This window comes from Lissotriton helveticus, chromosome 3_1 (genome assembly GCF_964261635.1).
Source record: "Lissotriton helveticus chromosome 3_1, aLisHel1.1, whole genome shotgun sequence".
In the NCBI taxonomy this organism is placed as follows: domain Eukaryota; kingdom Metazoa; phylum Chordata; class Amphibia; order Caudata; family Salamandridae; genus Lissotriton; species Lissotriton helveticus.
Window position 1 is genome coordinate 1,184,280,853 of NC_136061.1, and position 13,703 is coordinate 1,184,294,555.

The following is a 13,703-nucleotide window of genomic DNA, read 5'->3' on the forward strand; positions in this document are numbered from 1 at the left end:
ACAATATAATCAAAACAAACATAAACATATATAAACTTCATATATACACAATATACACATTCATTGCAAAGACATTTAAATCACACTGATATATGTAATACACTACATATATACAATATATACAACATATATAAAAAAAAAATGTCAATATAATGTAGAAATGAATAGAAAAGTAATTCACCTACTGAGAACAAAGCAATCAGAGTGTACACTCTTAATTCAGCGTAGTACACTATAAGGTAGTCCCTATTGCTGCGCCTGAGGGATAACACCTCGAAAAATGTTACTCGGGCGCTTTCCTTAATTCAAACTACTCAAAATGATGGTACTCCTTTGCAAATGTCGAAGCAGGCGCGGTCGCATTTGAGCCAATGATTCCTTTCGGCTTCATCAGGACAGGGGGATCAGTATCTCCTAATTACAAGGAGGCTCTCTTCTACAACAAGGCTGGCAGGGACCAATCCCACTGCCGCCTGGCCAATGAGGCCACTGAGAATCCTTAAAGAGCTGTATTCCACTGGTTTAGATATACGTTCAGTTATCCACTCAAAACGATAACGGTAAAGCAGGCAGCCAATTCCTGCAGTAGGGAGTCCCCGTCATGGACGACGAATTTGGGTGCGTAGGAACCACAAGTTTCCAAACAGCGAGGCTTGTGGCTATGTTTAGACCTCTTCACCCGGTGAACGTCCTTTACAACGGAACTTTTACAACGAAGTACCGTTACGACGCAGGTTTAACAACGAAAATCATTACAACGACTTTCACTGGAGGGCCTCTAGGATAGGTAATAGTTTAATTAACTATCCAACACATTCCCTACTATCCACGGGTACTGGAGTTGGAGTAGTAAATTAAACTATTCACTATCCAGCGCCCCCCACCGCAAGTCGTTGTAACGACTTGCGTTGTAAAACCTGCGTCGTAACGGTACGCGTTGTAAAAGCACGCGTTGTACCATCATACATCATCTTCACCCTCTTGTGCACATTTGGATCCCTAGGTCCCCTCGATCTTTTACTGTGCTACCGCTGGTGGTTTCTACCTCCCCACCAATTGACCTTTCTAAAGCTCTCGATGTTCCCTGGCCCCAGCCACAGCAGTGATGGCAATGCCATTAATGGTGCCGGCTCTGAACCACTTTTAGTGTTATTTAGGTCTGTTTGGTCAAAATGAAAAGCAGCCTGACCAAGGGAAAAGCTGTGTCACCATCTAGCACCGCTGAGGAAAAACTCCATTTCCCATCTGCCCCTACTACAGTTGATTTGCGCTCTAAAGCGTGCAATGCTCCCGCGTCGGCGTAAGCTGCAAGCAGCCTCACCAGGGAAGAAGCTGTGTCACCATCTAGCACCGCAGGGGAAAAACTCCATTTCCCATCTGCCACTGCTGCAGTGGATTCACGCTCTAAAGCGTGCAATGCTCCCGCAGCGCGGGTCAGCCAGGGCTGCTCATCGGCAGAGCATGGGCCAAGGGCGGGCCTGTCCATGCCCGTCGAAGCCTGGAAGAGTCTGGGCCCCCTTCGAATGCTTGCTATAAGAGCGGCCTAAAGATGGTGAAAAAGAGCATTATAAATACGGGGAGGAAGAAGACATCCCAACCGCCAGTGGAGGAGGTAACCTTTACATCCTTAGATACATTTTTAGCAAAAGCCTCACCTGTCATTGATAGAGCAGGGAGGAGATTATCGATGGGTACAGATGATGCTACGAATAGGGAGGGACATCGTATGCATTATGCACCATGAGGGTCAGACACTGCTCATTAAAACAGCCACAGCCAGCCCTCCCATTTCTACCACCACTATGATTGCTACTGCCAATCCTTTGATAGAGGGATCAACATCGCCGGTTGCAGCACCTATCCAAAAAAGAAAGTGTGCCCTTCTAAAACCCTTACCATTAATAATTCTAAAAGACAAAGAAAATGCAAACTAGCTTCAGTAAACCCACCAGTTGGTAATGGGGAGAATTCACAACCGTAGCCGACAGACATTCACTTTAAGGTTTTGACCTTGAATGATTTCCTTGAAAAAATTAATGAGCTCCTATCTAATATAAACCTATGTTTAGAATCTATAGAAAAGGCAATAGAGGAGCTAGCAATAATGAAATATGTACCACCTCGCGATGTTGGGGCCAGAGAGAATCCCACAGGGTAGTTGCAACATCCTTTAGTTGGTGATAACAGTGGCATGGTGAATAACAGATTAAATCCCCCACCGGTGGTAGACTACCAACCTCATATTATGGCAGCATTAACCCAGGCTCTACCTCGATGTAATGTTGCCATTTTCCCACTGGTGCCAGCAACGAGCTGAGTAGTAGAACCAGTGATAGTGTCTCGATCCCATCTGGATCCAAGGGGCATAGAACAGGGTATTCCAGCCATAAGGGCAGGGGGCCCTAGTCTTATACAAAGGATGGATGAGGGGCCGAGGTTAGATCTCCAACCAGCTGCTTGTCCCTATGTGGTTGTTTTGGCAAACACTCCTGTTTTAAAAAGGGACCAAAATAAACTACCACCCAACTAATTCACAAAGCTCGACGCTGGATTTATAACACCATCAATGATCAGTCAGAGGGACATTTTAATGGCTCATAGAGTTCCTTGGCTTGGTAAACAAGTCAAGTCTATTGCGGGGAATGTGTGATTTTAATTTTTAACTTTCCGGCCACCATGGCAAAATAACTATTACACTTATTACCTAATACGATATCCCTCTAATATTTTCCCTACCTCTTGGCTTTTTTTATAATCTGTCTACGAACCAGTCAGGTATACAATTTAAACAGGGCTCACAACTTCACTTCACCCCCATTGGAGGCCCAATCACATTTGTGGCGCGACTCCTACCAACTTCCAACTATTATTTGGCATTGTCTGATCTGGACATTTGCGAATGACAGAGAATTATGGAGGGGCCCCAAAACGTAGAAGTGAATGATTTTCTAGTGTGTTCGGATATCAAGGTTCTACTACAAAAAGATATATTTACAATTTCTCAGCCATTACATGGAACATTGCAGGCTTGGTACACAAATTGTTGGATTCAGATTGGCTTAAGAATATGTCCACCTTTGATTTAGTCTGTCTGCAAGAGACGTGGGCAGTGGGCCCTGTCCACATAGATGGCTTTAGGTCTCTCCAAACTTCCACAATTGCCACAAACGCTGGTAGGGCGAGGGGTGGGATTGTGACATTTTTAAAGAACACTTTGAGATTTGAAGTATTGTCATCTTGTAATGATTGTCAATATTTTAACATCCTTCACCTTAAAGGTGCTGAGGGTAACACTATACTATTGATTAATTTCTAAAATAATTTATTTGGGGTTGAGATGTATGAAGTTGTTTCTGCAGTGGAGGAAAATATGAATTGGCTAATTAGTTTGTGCAAAAAAAACAGCAGTACAGTGGATGGGTGATTTTAATGTACACCCTTACCCATTTGCACTAACTGCAAATTTTGGCCTAACAGATGAGGATGGAGGGGGTAGTGTGCATTTCTGTCACAATAATTATGGGAACGTATTAAGTAAGCTCATTATCACAAAAAAACCTGGAGATAATGAACCCTCTGTCAGAATCTACTGGTCACCCGCCAGAAACCCTCCATTCCACCTCAAGCAGCTAAACAATTGACTTCATAATAGCCTCAGCCTCCCTGGGAGGGTTTTTTAGTAATCGTGCGGTTACATTCTCTGGTTTTAGTGATCATACGGCCTTAGCTTGTCATATGTATTGGGTAGGTGTCCATGGTTCCAACATCTCACATATAAAACCCTATATTGCAAGAAAGAATGGGATAACAGCACTTAAGTGAGAGAGTACTGACAAGGAAGGCTTTATCCCCGGATAGTTTCTAGTAGACTCAAAGAAACAGCAGTATGTCTAGACCTAAACCCAGACCCCGAAAGTACAATTGAGTCCTTTGAAGCCATCTTATTAGAAGAAAAAAGGAATCTCACAAAGTGTGGTGGGTCACAAAAAAGCAAGGCCAGAAATGGTTTGACCAGAATTACAATTAAGCACTTTCTTATTTACACCAAATCATTAAGCATATGCTAAAAGACCGATTCCTGGTCAAACAGGTGTGCACAAGGTATTCCATGGCCAGGAAGAAAAGTCTAAAGCTACTGAAGGAAGATGCAGGGGACCACTGCTCAAAGCATCTACCACAAATAATGTGAGGAATTTCTGGGCAACAATTAAAGCCCCATTCTTAATCAAAATACAGACCCCAACTTCAACAATCATGTGAATGAGGACTCATGGGTGGAGCACTTTAGTAAAATTTTTCATGAAAATAGAGATGGTACCTGGGCATTGTGCACAGAGCTTGTCTGTTCATCTAAAGCTGGTCCCACTGTTAATAATTCTGAGATAAGTGTAGCACTGGCTCAATGTACTAGTAAGAAGGTGCCTGGTCCTGAGGGCACCCCAATAGATTTTTTACAGACTGCCCTGACCTTTGGGCCCCTGTGCTCACTAATGTGTTTAATGCAATAGCCAAAGAGGGCCTGCCTACTTCTTGGCATAAAGCAATTTTAATACCCATTGATGAAAAGGAGACAAATCAGATCCTAGAAACTGTAGGCCAATTTCTCTCCTCAACAGCATGGGAAAACTTATCGGTAGAGTGCTATTGAATAGAATGGAGGCTTGGGCACTGACAAACAACATCTTGATCCCCCCCAATATGGTTTTAAAAAAGGTAGAGGCACCCAAGATAAATGCCCTAATCTAAGCCTACTTATAGCGAAATATGGCCATGCCAAGCACTTATACATGGCTTTCGTGGACCTCAGTGCAGCTTTCAACTGCGTAACCCATTCCCATCTCTGGAGGATCATGAAGAAAAAGGAGGTAGACCAAGAAATAATTACTTTTATCAGACAACTGTATTGGAAGGACGAAGTGTGTTAGGTATGGGCATCATGGTGAATGCACAAGATGGTTCTCAATCTCCAGAGGAGTTTGCCAAGGGTGCGTTCTTGCCCCTTTTATGTTTTCTTAATATTCAAATGGGGTAGAGGCTCAATTACTTGAATCAGCCACAGACATCCCTAGAATAAACAAGACGCTTATTCCAATTTTAATGTATGCAGACCATGCACTTTTAATTGCGCATACGGGAAGGGCCCTCAAGAAATTGCTATACACTTATGTAAAATTTATGCAAAGTCTGGATTTACAATCAAACAAATCTAAGTCATTTATTTTAATTGCAGGCCAAAAGATGAAGAACCCCCCTTCCTTCTTTATCTCTGGTGCAGACAGAGTTGTTCTCTTATCTAGGGGTGACTTTTGACGATAGATCATCTTGGATTAGCATGATGGTGAATCAAGAGATCATGCTAGAAAAGAGCATTGATGTCATCCATTCGTTCTCTAAGAAGCTGGGCACAAGACATTTGCATATTATAAAAAAAGATTTATGAGGCTAAATCTAGTGTAGTTGCTGCCTGTGGTGCTGGTGTATGGGGTCATGCTAATGTAAGGCGATGCAAACAATAGAGGATTCTTTTTGGAAAGCAATGATGAGCCTCCCCATCAGCTGCTCTAATTGTAATTTACATCATGAGCTGAACATCCCCTATATCACCGACAAAATACACTTAGCACCTATCCTTCTTTGGCACCCAATATGGTGAAGAAACACTGTGATCCATAACCAAAAAATTATCAGGGATTGTCTATTACTAGAACACACACAGAGCATCCAGTAGTTAGCATATGTTAAAAATACTCCCCACACTCTAGACTCTAGGGAGCTTATACAAATCGCCAGAAAAATGTGTGTATATGTCGAAAAATGCTTTAAAAAGCCTCTTATTAAAATGTGCAAATGAGGCAAAAATGATTGTCCAGAATAGTAAATCTACGGTCAGAGAGTATCTTCAGCTGGCTCTTAGACAGCAAAGGTATGACCTCAAGTCTCATGTTGTGGTCCAGGAGCCACTGCCTGTTCAGTGACCTCCTGAATGGAGTCTGACATGCTCTGTCCTTGTTCTACTCAGTCTTTATCTTTTTAGATAATCCTCAGCCTAGTTCACTACAGCCATTCTAGCACAACCACTTTGAACTTGCATTCAAAGTCATTTGTTCAGGCTCTTCCCTATTTGCTGGTGACATTTGCATGCCATTTGCTTTCAAGATGCAAGTGCAGATCTTCTGTTCTTCTCAGCATGGATCACTTACAAACAATGAGGGTATCAGTTTTTGTGGGTTAGTTTGTCTGTATATCGTTCCAAGCATGATATTTAATGGTGTTCGTTGAATTGGAAACCTTTGCAAGCTGTGTTCTGGACAAGATGCTGGATCTGTGCTGTTGGATATGGTTTACATTCACAATCTGATGCCCTGCCTGGGATTACAGAATGAGAACACCATCTCTGGGGAGCTGCAGTAAAACATACCATGAAGCAACAAAGTCACAATGTTATTTTTTTTTTATTCTGATGGAAGTGACTGTAATAAATGGATCTGCATGGTATGCTCCACTCATTGCCTTCAATAATATCTAGGACCTGATCCACAAAGGTAAATTACACTTTTGAGTAAGGGTCCTCTTTTTAGTAAGTTTCTTACTTTCGGTAATATGATGGAGACTACTAGCCACAAATAACTTACTTTAGAATATCCCCAGGTGTCAGACTGGATCCAGAAGATTTTCAAGTAATATCCCTGCGCGCTGGTAGGTGGTGAAGTTCAGCTTCATGTCAGCATGTGCTGTATCTATATAGGCACCATCCTGGCGTGCATGTATTTCTTTCAATGTTTTGCTGAAGTTTTTTTGACATATTTTCTCTTGATGTGAGGATAGGTCAACAAGAAACCATCTGGTTTCAACCCATGTGGGACCTGTCACAGATAAATGTTGGTAACAGACCCCCACTTGATGTATTTGTGGTGCCTGGAGCAGGACCACGACTTCAAGGCCTGCGAGGACTGCTGCACCATGCATCCATCCCAAGGCACTATTGCAGTGCTCCCTCAAGCTTCTCGCTACCCAAAGTCGGTCAACTCAGCTACGCTCGAGGTCACGATCATGTGGAAGGTCCAGGGACCGCTCGCGGAGCCCTTCCCAATTGTCGTCATCACACTCAGAATGTCTGGGATGTCAAGTAATTTCCACAAACATAAGAAGTTCAAGATGTCAAAGAGGTCTTCGACTTTGCTGTGTCTGTTGAAGTCTTCTGATAAGATGTGGGAGCATCAGCACTCCAGGCCCTTCGACTCAGCGGAAAATGAACCTGGTTTTGCTCCGCTCTTCCCTGATTTTCGATGCCCGCCCAGCTGAAGGAATTGTCATGAAGCCATGCAACTCATATTTCGATGCCCGGCCCCTCTGGAGTGCCTTCGGGCCCCAAGGGTGTGGGAGGTGCCTCTAATGGGCCCATGTCGGCGGGCTTGTCATCGAAGTCAGTCAGGCCCATGGATCACTTGCTTGATCCGAAGCAGAGCCGCCGGCAACACTGAGACCTTCCACGGCACCCGCTCCAGTGCCAATTTATTCCTGACTCCAACACAGAGACGATGGGCGTCATCTGATTCTAGAGCCAACCAGGTCCATCCTTCCTGGAGCAGAACCAGAGCCTTATTTGTTTGATAGGCCAGGAGAAGGAAATAAACAGGAGGGGTCAATGGACCCTTATTATTACCAGATACCAGGTGAGGAACAGGACCACTGTTACAAGGAGCTGGTAGAGTCCAGTGGGTTAGACACCTCACCTGACAATGGCCTAGTCTCCACTCCTATTGTGGCTATGGAGGAGGGGGCCTCTTTTGCAATGGTGGTGTGTAGGGAAGCTGATGTCTTCGACCTTCAGTTGCCCACAATGGTAGTCATAATGAATGTAATGATGGAAGGGCTTCAGCTGGGAGTCTCACCTTCTGAACCCCTACTGTCCTTCAATGAAGCCTTTACAGACATCCTACTCTAGGCCTGGTCCAAGCTCTGCACAGGGGCTCCTGTGCATAGGACCATTGCCCGCCACCTTCACCTCACATCTGGGGCCCCCAGTTTCCTTACCTGGCTTCCCATCCCGAATGCGGTTCAAGCCTCCATATTTAATTCCTGTGCGTTCCTACCACTTCACCAGATGGGGAATACAAGAGACTGGATAACTTTGGCAAGCGAATGTTCTCTTCTGTCAGCCTAGCACTGACTGCCAGTGATGAACACCATATGCCTTTTGGGCCAAGTGCTGCCTATGGTCTCAGAGGATCCTTGATCCATATTTAGACACGCTATTGCTGATGGGCGAGCTGCATCAAAGTTTTCCCTAAGGTGTGGGCTTGACACACAATAAACACCAAGATCCCTATACCTAGGACAATTAATACATTTAATAGACATGAGTACACAGTACTAAGGTTGTATTTTATATTTACATACCAAAGTTATCCCCTGCTCTCTATCGCAGTGAGGTATAGATCCTCTAATGTCTTGTTGTCCCTGCTAGATCTACTGTTCCAAAAGAGTTACTCCGTTCTCAACTCAAGTAGTGTCCAGGACAATGTCCAACCAATGTCTGCCTTCTTTAATGGCAGTACATATATCCACACTCAACCACATGTGCACAAACCTTAAGGAAAAAAATAAGGAAAAAAATGTGTGGTGGAGCGGAAGGCACCTCACGGGCGAACAACCCTCGGGGATGTTGGCTGATGTTACCAACTCACGGCCCCTTTCTCATCATCGGTTGCCTTCCAGTCCCAAAAGAAAACAAACTGGGTACAACACATAAAATGAAATGCGTGTAAAGGTGCTAAATAAAGAGTTGTGTAACATTAACTCATAAGGGACAGAGTGACATAAAATCAACAGACACACCCACTCAATTACTTTATTCTTCGTTTTAGTGTGAACTGTTGAATAAAAAAAAAGAGGTTGGTAGCTTAGTATCGCCTACCAGTACCTGATACCGACATGTTTCACTGCCCCAATAATTTCGGCAGATTCATCAGGGTATTTCAACACTCGGTCACTGCACCAACTTTTGGAACATCCTTTCTGGACACCCAGGCCAGCATGGGCAGCTCATACCTGATGGCCAAATCACACTTCGATCGTTTAAAACCGATTGAGATATCAATCGTACAATACGGAACCAGGACCTTATATCATCCCAGGAACCAGATGGGGAATACAAGAGACTGGATGATATAAGGTCCTGGTTCCGTATTGTACGATTGATATCTCAATCGGTTTTAAACGAATCGAAGTGTGATTTGGCCATCAGGTATGAGCTGCCCATGCTGGCCTGGGTGTCCAGAAAGGATGTTCCAAAAGTTGGTGCAGTGACCGAGTGTTGAAATACCCTGATGAATCTGCCGAAATTATTGGGGCAGTGAAACATGTCGGTATCAGGTACTGGTAGGCGATACTAAGCTACCAACCTCTTTTTTTTAATTCAACAGTTCACACTAAAACGAAGAATAAAGTAATTGAGTGGGTGTGTCTGTTGATTTTATGTCACTCTGTCCCTTATGAGTTAATGTTACACAACTCTTTATTTAGCACCTTTACACGCATTTCATTTTATGTGTTGTACCCAGTTTGTTTTCTTTTGGGACTGGAAGGCAACCGATGATGAGAAAGGGGCAGTGAGTTGGTAACATCAGCCAACATCCCCAAAGGGTTGTTCGCCCGTGAGGTGCCTTCCGCTCCACCACACATTTTTTTCCTTAAGGTTTGTGCACATGTGGTTGAGTGTGGATATATGTACTGCCATTAAAGAAGGCAGACATTGGTTGGACATTGTCCTGGACACTACTTGAGTTGAGAACGGAGTAACTCTTTTGGAACAGTAGATCTAGCAGGGACAACAAGACATTAGAGGATCTATACCTCACTGCGATAGAGAGCAGGGGATAACTTTGGTATGTAAATATAAAATACAACCTTAGTACTGTGTACTCATGTCTATTAAATGTATTAATTGTCCTAGGTATAGGGATCTTGGTGTTTATTGATTGCTTAGAGTGGAGGGCGATCCCTTACATACCTTTCCATATCCCTCTTGGCTCCTTCTTGCTATTGTGTGTGGGCTTGACACAAACAAATCCCTAGCAGAGCTATTTTGTTGGTAGCCTTGTGGTCCCACGCCTGGCTGAAAACACCTGGCCTTTCAGAGGATGTCCAGGCCCCCCTCATGGACATGCCCTTTGATGACTCTTGCATATTTGGAGAGAAGACTGATTCAGTGATGGAGCGCTTTAGGGGCAGCAGAGCTATGGCCAGGACCTTGGGTTTGTCTATGACCCACATCCAAGCACAATCTTCCTTCTGCCTCTTTTGTAGCCATAGAAGGGGTCTCCAGGCCTGCCCATTCCCTCTCATCCACCATGGCCACCAGGCTTCTTAGCCTTTTCATGACCAAGAGTGCAAGTCCCACAGACAAAGTAGGACAGGTGGCCCGTGGTCGGGTCAGTCCACCACTTCCCAGCTGCTGCTGCTTCCAAGCCTCTTTATCTTGCCCTCTGACCATGATGGGCACCCAGTGAGAGGCAGAATAGGCCATCACCTACCCCACAGGTGGTCAGTAAAAGACTGCTAAGTCTTACAGATCATCCATATGAGCTGTACCCTCCCTTTTGTGACTAATCCACCATCCATGCCACCCACTTACGATCGGCTAACGGAGTAACAGCTTTCCTTGCACTATTACTATTTGCAGGTTCTCTTGCCCGTAGAGAGTCATAGAGAGGGTGCCTGCATCAAAAGCAGGTCACAGTTATTATTCCTGGTACTTTCTGGTGCCAAAGGAGGATGAAGGACTTTGTCCTATCCTGGACCTGTGCTCAACCTCTTCTTGAAAAAGGAGAAGTTCAAAATGCTCACGCTCACCCAAGTTCTGTCTGTCCTAGACCCAGGGGACTGGATGATAGCATTGGAGTTGCAGGATGCATATTTCCACATCCTGTCCAGCCTGCCCACAGATGTTACCTGGAGTTCACAGTGGGCCAAGAACATTTTAAGTTTGCACTGCTCTATTTCAAACTTACTAGCGCTCCTCGGTGTTCATGAAAGTGATGGCATGGTTGCAGCTCATCTGCGGAGGTCAGGGGTTCCAGTCTTCCCCTACCTCGACGACTGGCTGTTGATGACAGGCTCGCTCCTGGGCTTGCGCACAAATGGATTTAAATTAGAATAAACGCTACTAAGAAAAGTGGAAGAAATTGGTTTGAACACTGACACCCTTCTCTCTCTTTCAAGATGACAGGCTCACCCCACGCAGTCTTCTCCCACATTCAGACTATGGTAAACCTCTTGCACTTGTTGGAGTTCATTATTAAAACACCGAAGTCACATATGACTCCCTCTCAGACGCTTCCTTTCACCAGGGCCATTTTCGACCCAGTGCATTTTCAGGCCATTTCCCCCTGAGCAAGCAGTGAGTCCAGAATCTTTAGACTATGATTCCAATGTTGCAGCCTCTATCCTGGATTTCGGTGAGACTGACTCTGAGGCTGTTGGGCCTCATGGCCTCCTACTTGTTACTCATGCCCATTGGCATATGCGGGCTCTGAAGTAGGACTTGAAGGCCCAGTGGGCACAGCATCAGGGGAATCTATCCAACATGGTCGAGGTCTCAGAGGTAACTGTAAGAAATCAGCAGTGGTAAGTAACGTACCACAGTTCGGTCTGTGGCAGACCTCTCTCCCTTCCTAACCTGATCTGACTTTAGTAACAGATGGATCCCTCCTGGCTGCGGCAGCCATCTGGGAGAAGTGGAGATCAGAGGACTGTGGTCTTCAGTGGAATCTGAGCTCCACATTGACCTGTTGAACTTCATGTGATTCACTTGGCACTGAAAGCCGCTCTTCTTTTGATCAGGGGAAGACTGGTGCAGCAGTTCACAGAAAACTCCACAGCCATGTGCTACTGCTACAAATAGGGCAGCGTAGGGCCATGGGCCCTTGTCTAGACTCTCTGCTCCTCTGGACATGGCTGGAACATCGGGGCATTTTCCTGGTGGTTAAAATCCTGGTAGGCTCTGTGAACAGACAAGCGGACACATTCAGTCAAAGATGACTAGCAGGTCATGAATGGCATATTCATCCAGAGGTGGTGCAAAGTCTCTTTCAGCAGTGGGGAAAGTTTGTTTAGATCTCTTCTCCGCCTCAAAGAATGCGCAATGGCAGCAGCTTTGTTTGCTGCAGTCCTCATGCGACTATTGCTCAAAGGCGCTTTGTATCTCGAGTGGAGATCTGGACTCTTGTACTCCTTTCCACCAATACCACTCCTGCCCAGGGTTCTCACGAAGACCAGGAATGACCAGGCCTAAGTAATCCTTGTGGCTTGTGTTGAGCTTGACCATCGGTCCTCCACTCAGGCTGCCTTTTCGAGAGGATCATCTGTCGTAACAACATGAGGGTCCTGCACCCAAACCTACAAACCATCCACCTTCATATGTGAGATTGCGCTGCAACAGTTGACAGCTTTCAACCTTCCATCCAAAATCTGTAATGTTATTCTGGCAGACCGCATCACTCCACCAAGTCGGAATGCGTTTGCCATTGGGATAGGTTTGTGTAATGGTGTGCTTCCCACAAAGTTGACCCCTTTTCTGCACCTTTATCCAAGGTTCTCTTGTTTGCTATATCTTTAGCACAAAAGGGCTCTACTCTAAGTACAACTAATATTTATCTCTCAACCACCTCAGCATTTTTGCAGCAGACCAACCCTCTCTCTTTAAGTCACCTGTTGTGGCTAGGTTCCTTAAATGCCTGCAGCACATGTTAACCCCTATTCCAATCATAATACCTCAATGAGACCTCACCTAGTCCTCAACTTCCTCATGTGTGCACCATTTTATCACCTGCACAATTGCCCTCTTAGGCTATTTACCATCAAAACTCCCTTTCTACTGGCTATAACATCAGGCAGGGGGCTCGGGAAATTGCAAGGAATCTCTGTAAACCTTCCTTCTACCACCTTCTACCAGGACAAGCTACTTCTCCTGACAAGAGCCTCCTTCCTTCATAAGGTTGTAACTCCCTTCCATGTAGGACAGAAATTTACCTTGCGTACATTCTTTGCTTCTCCTCATCCCTTCACAGAGGAGTAGAGACTCCACCATCTGGACCCAAAAAGAGTGTTGTCGTTCTACCCTGAATGCACAAAAGAATTCTCAGTGGACCATCAACTCTTTGTTGGCTACATTGGAGCTAAAAAAGGGAAGGCAGTGCAGAAGTAGACCATCTCAAGTTAGATCGCCCAATGCATTAAGATGTGCTTAGCATTGGCAAAAAAGCAACCCCATGAGGGCTGCCGTGTTCACTATGCCAGAGCCAAGGCTGCAACCACTGCTTTAACACACTTTGTCTCGGTCCTGGACGTCTGTCAAGCAGCAAGGTGAGCTTCACTGCACATATTCATCACGCACTACTGTCTGTACAGCCAAGACCATTGTGATGGGCGCTTTGCCTGTTTTGTCCTGCAGGACTTTTTAATTTTGTTTGTTTTGCAGTCCCACCTCTGGGGAAGTATTGCTTGGGTATCTATTCTAAGGTAAGGAATATGTGGCTCGAAGTCTCTATCAGATGAACAAAATACTTACCTTCAGTAATGCCTTATCTGGAAGAGACTCTTTCTAACAGCAGATTCCTTACGACCCTCTCTTTCTCCCTGTTCTGTGAACTGATTACAGTGTGAGGGATACTCTTCTCAGGGCCTTAGCTTGACACAGCAGT

General features: G+C 44.9%; 1 protein-coding gene across 1 annotated transcript in view; it reads left to right on the forward strand.

Annotated features, from left to right (window-relative positions):
• The window catches only part of LOC144824222 (uncharacterized), a 652,050-nt gene that overhangs the window by 102,754 nt on the left and 535,593 nt on the right, over nt 1-13,703 (forward strand). The gene's annotated exons all lie outside the window — the stretch shown is intronic.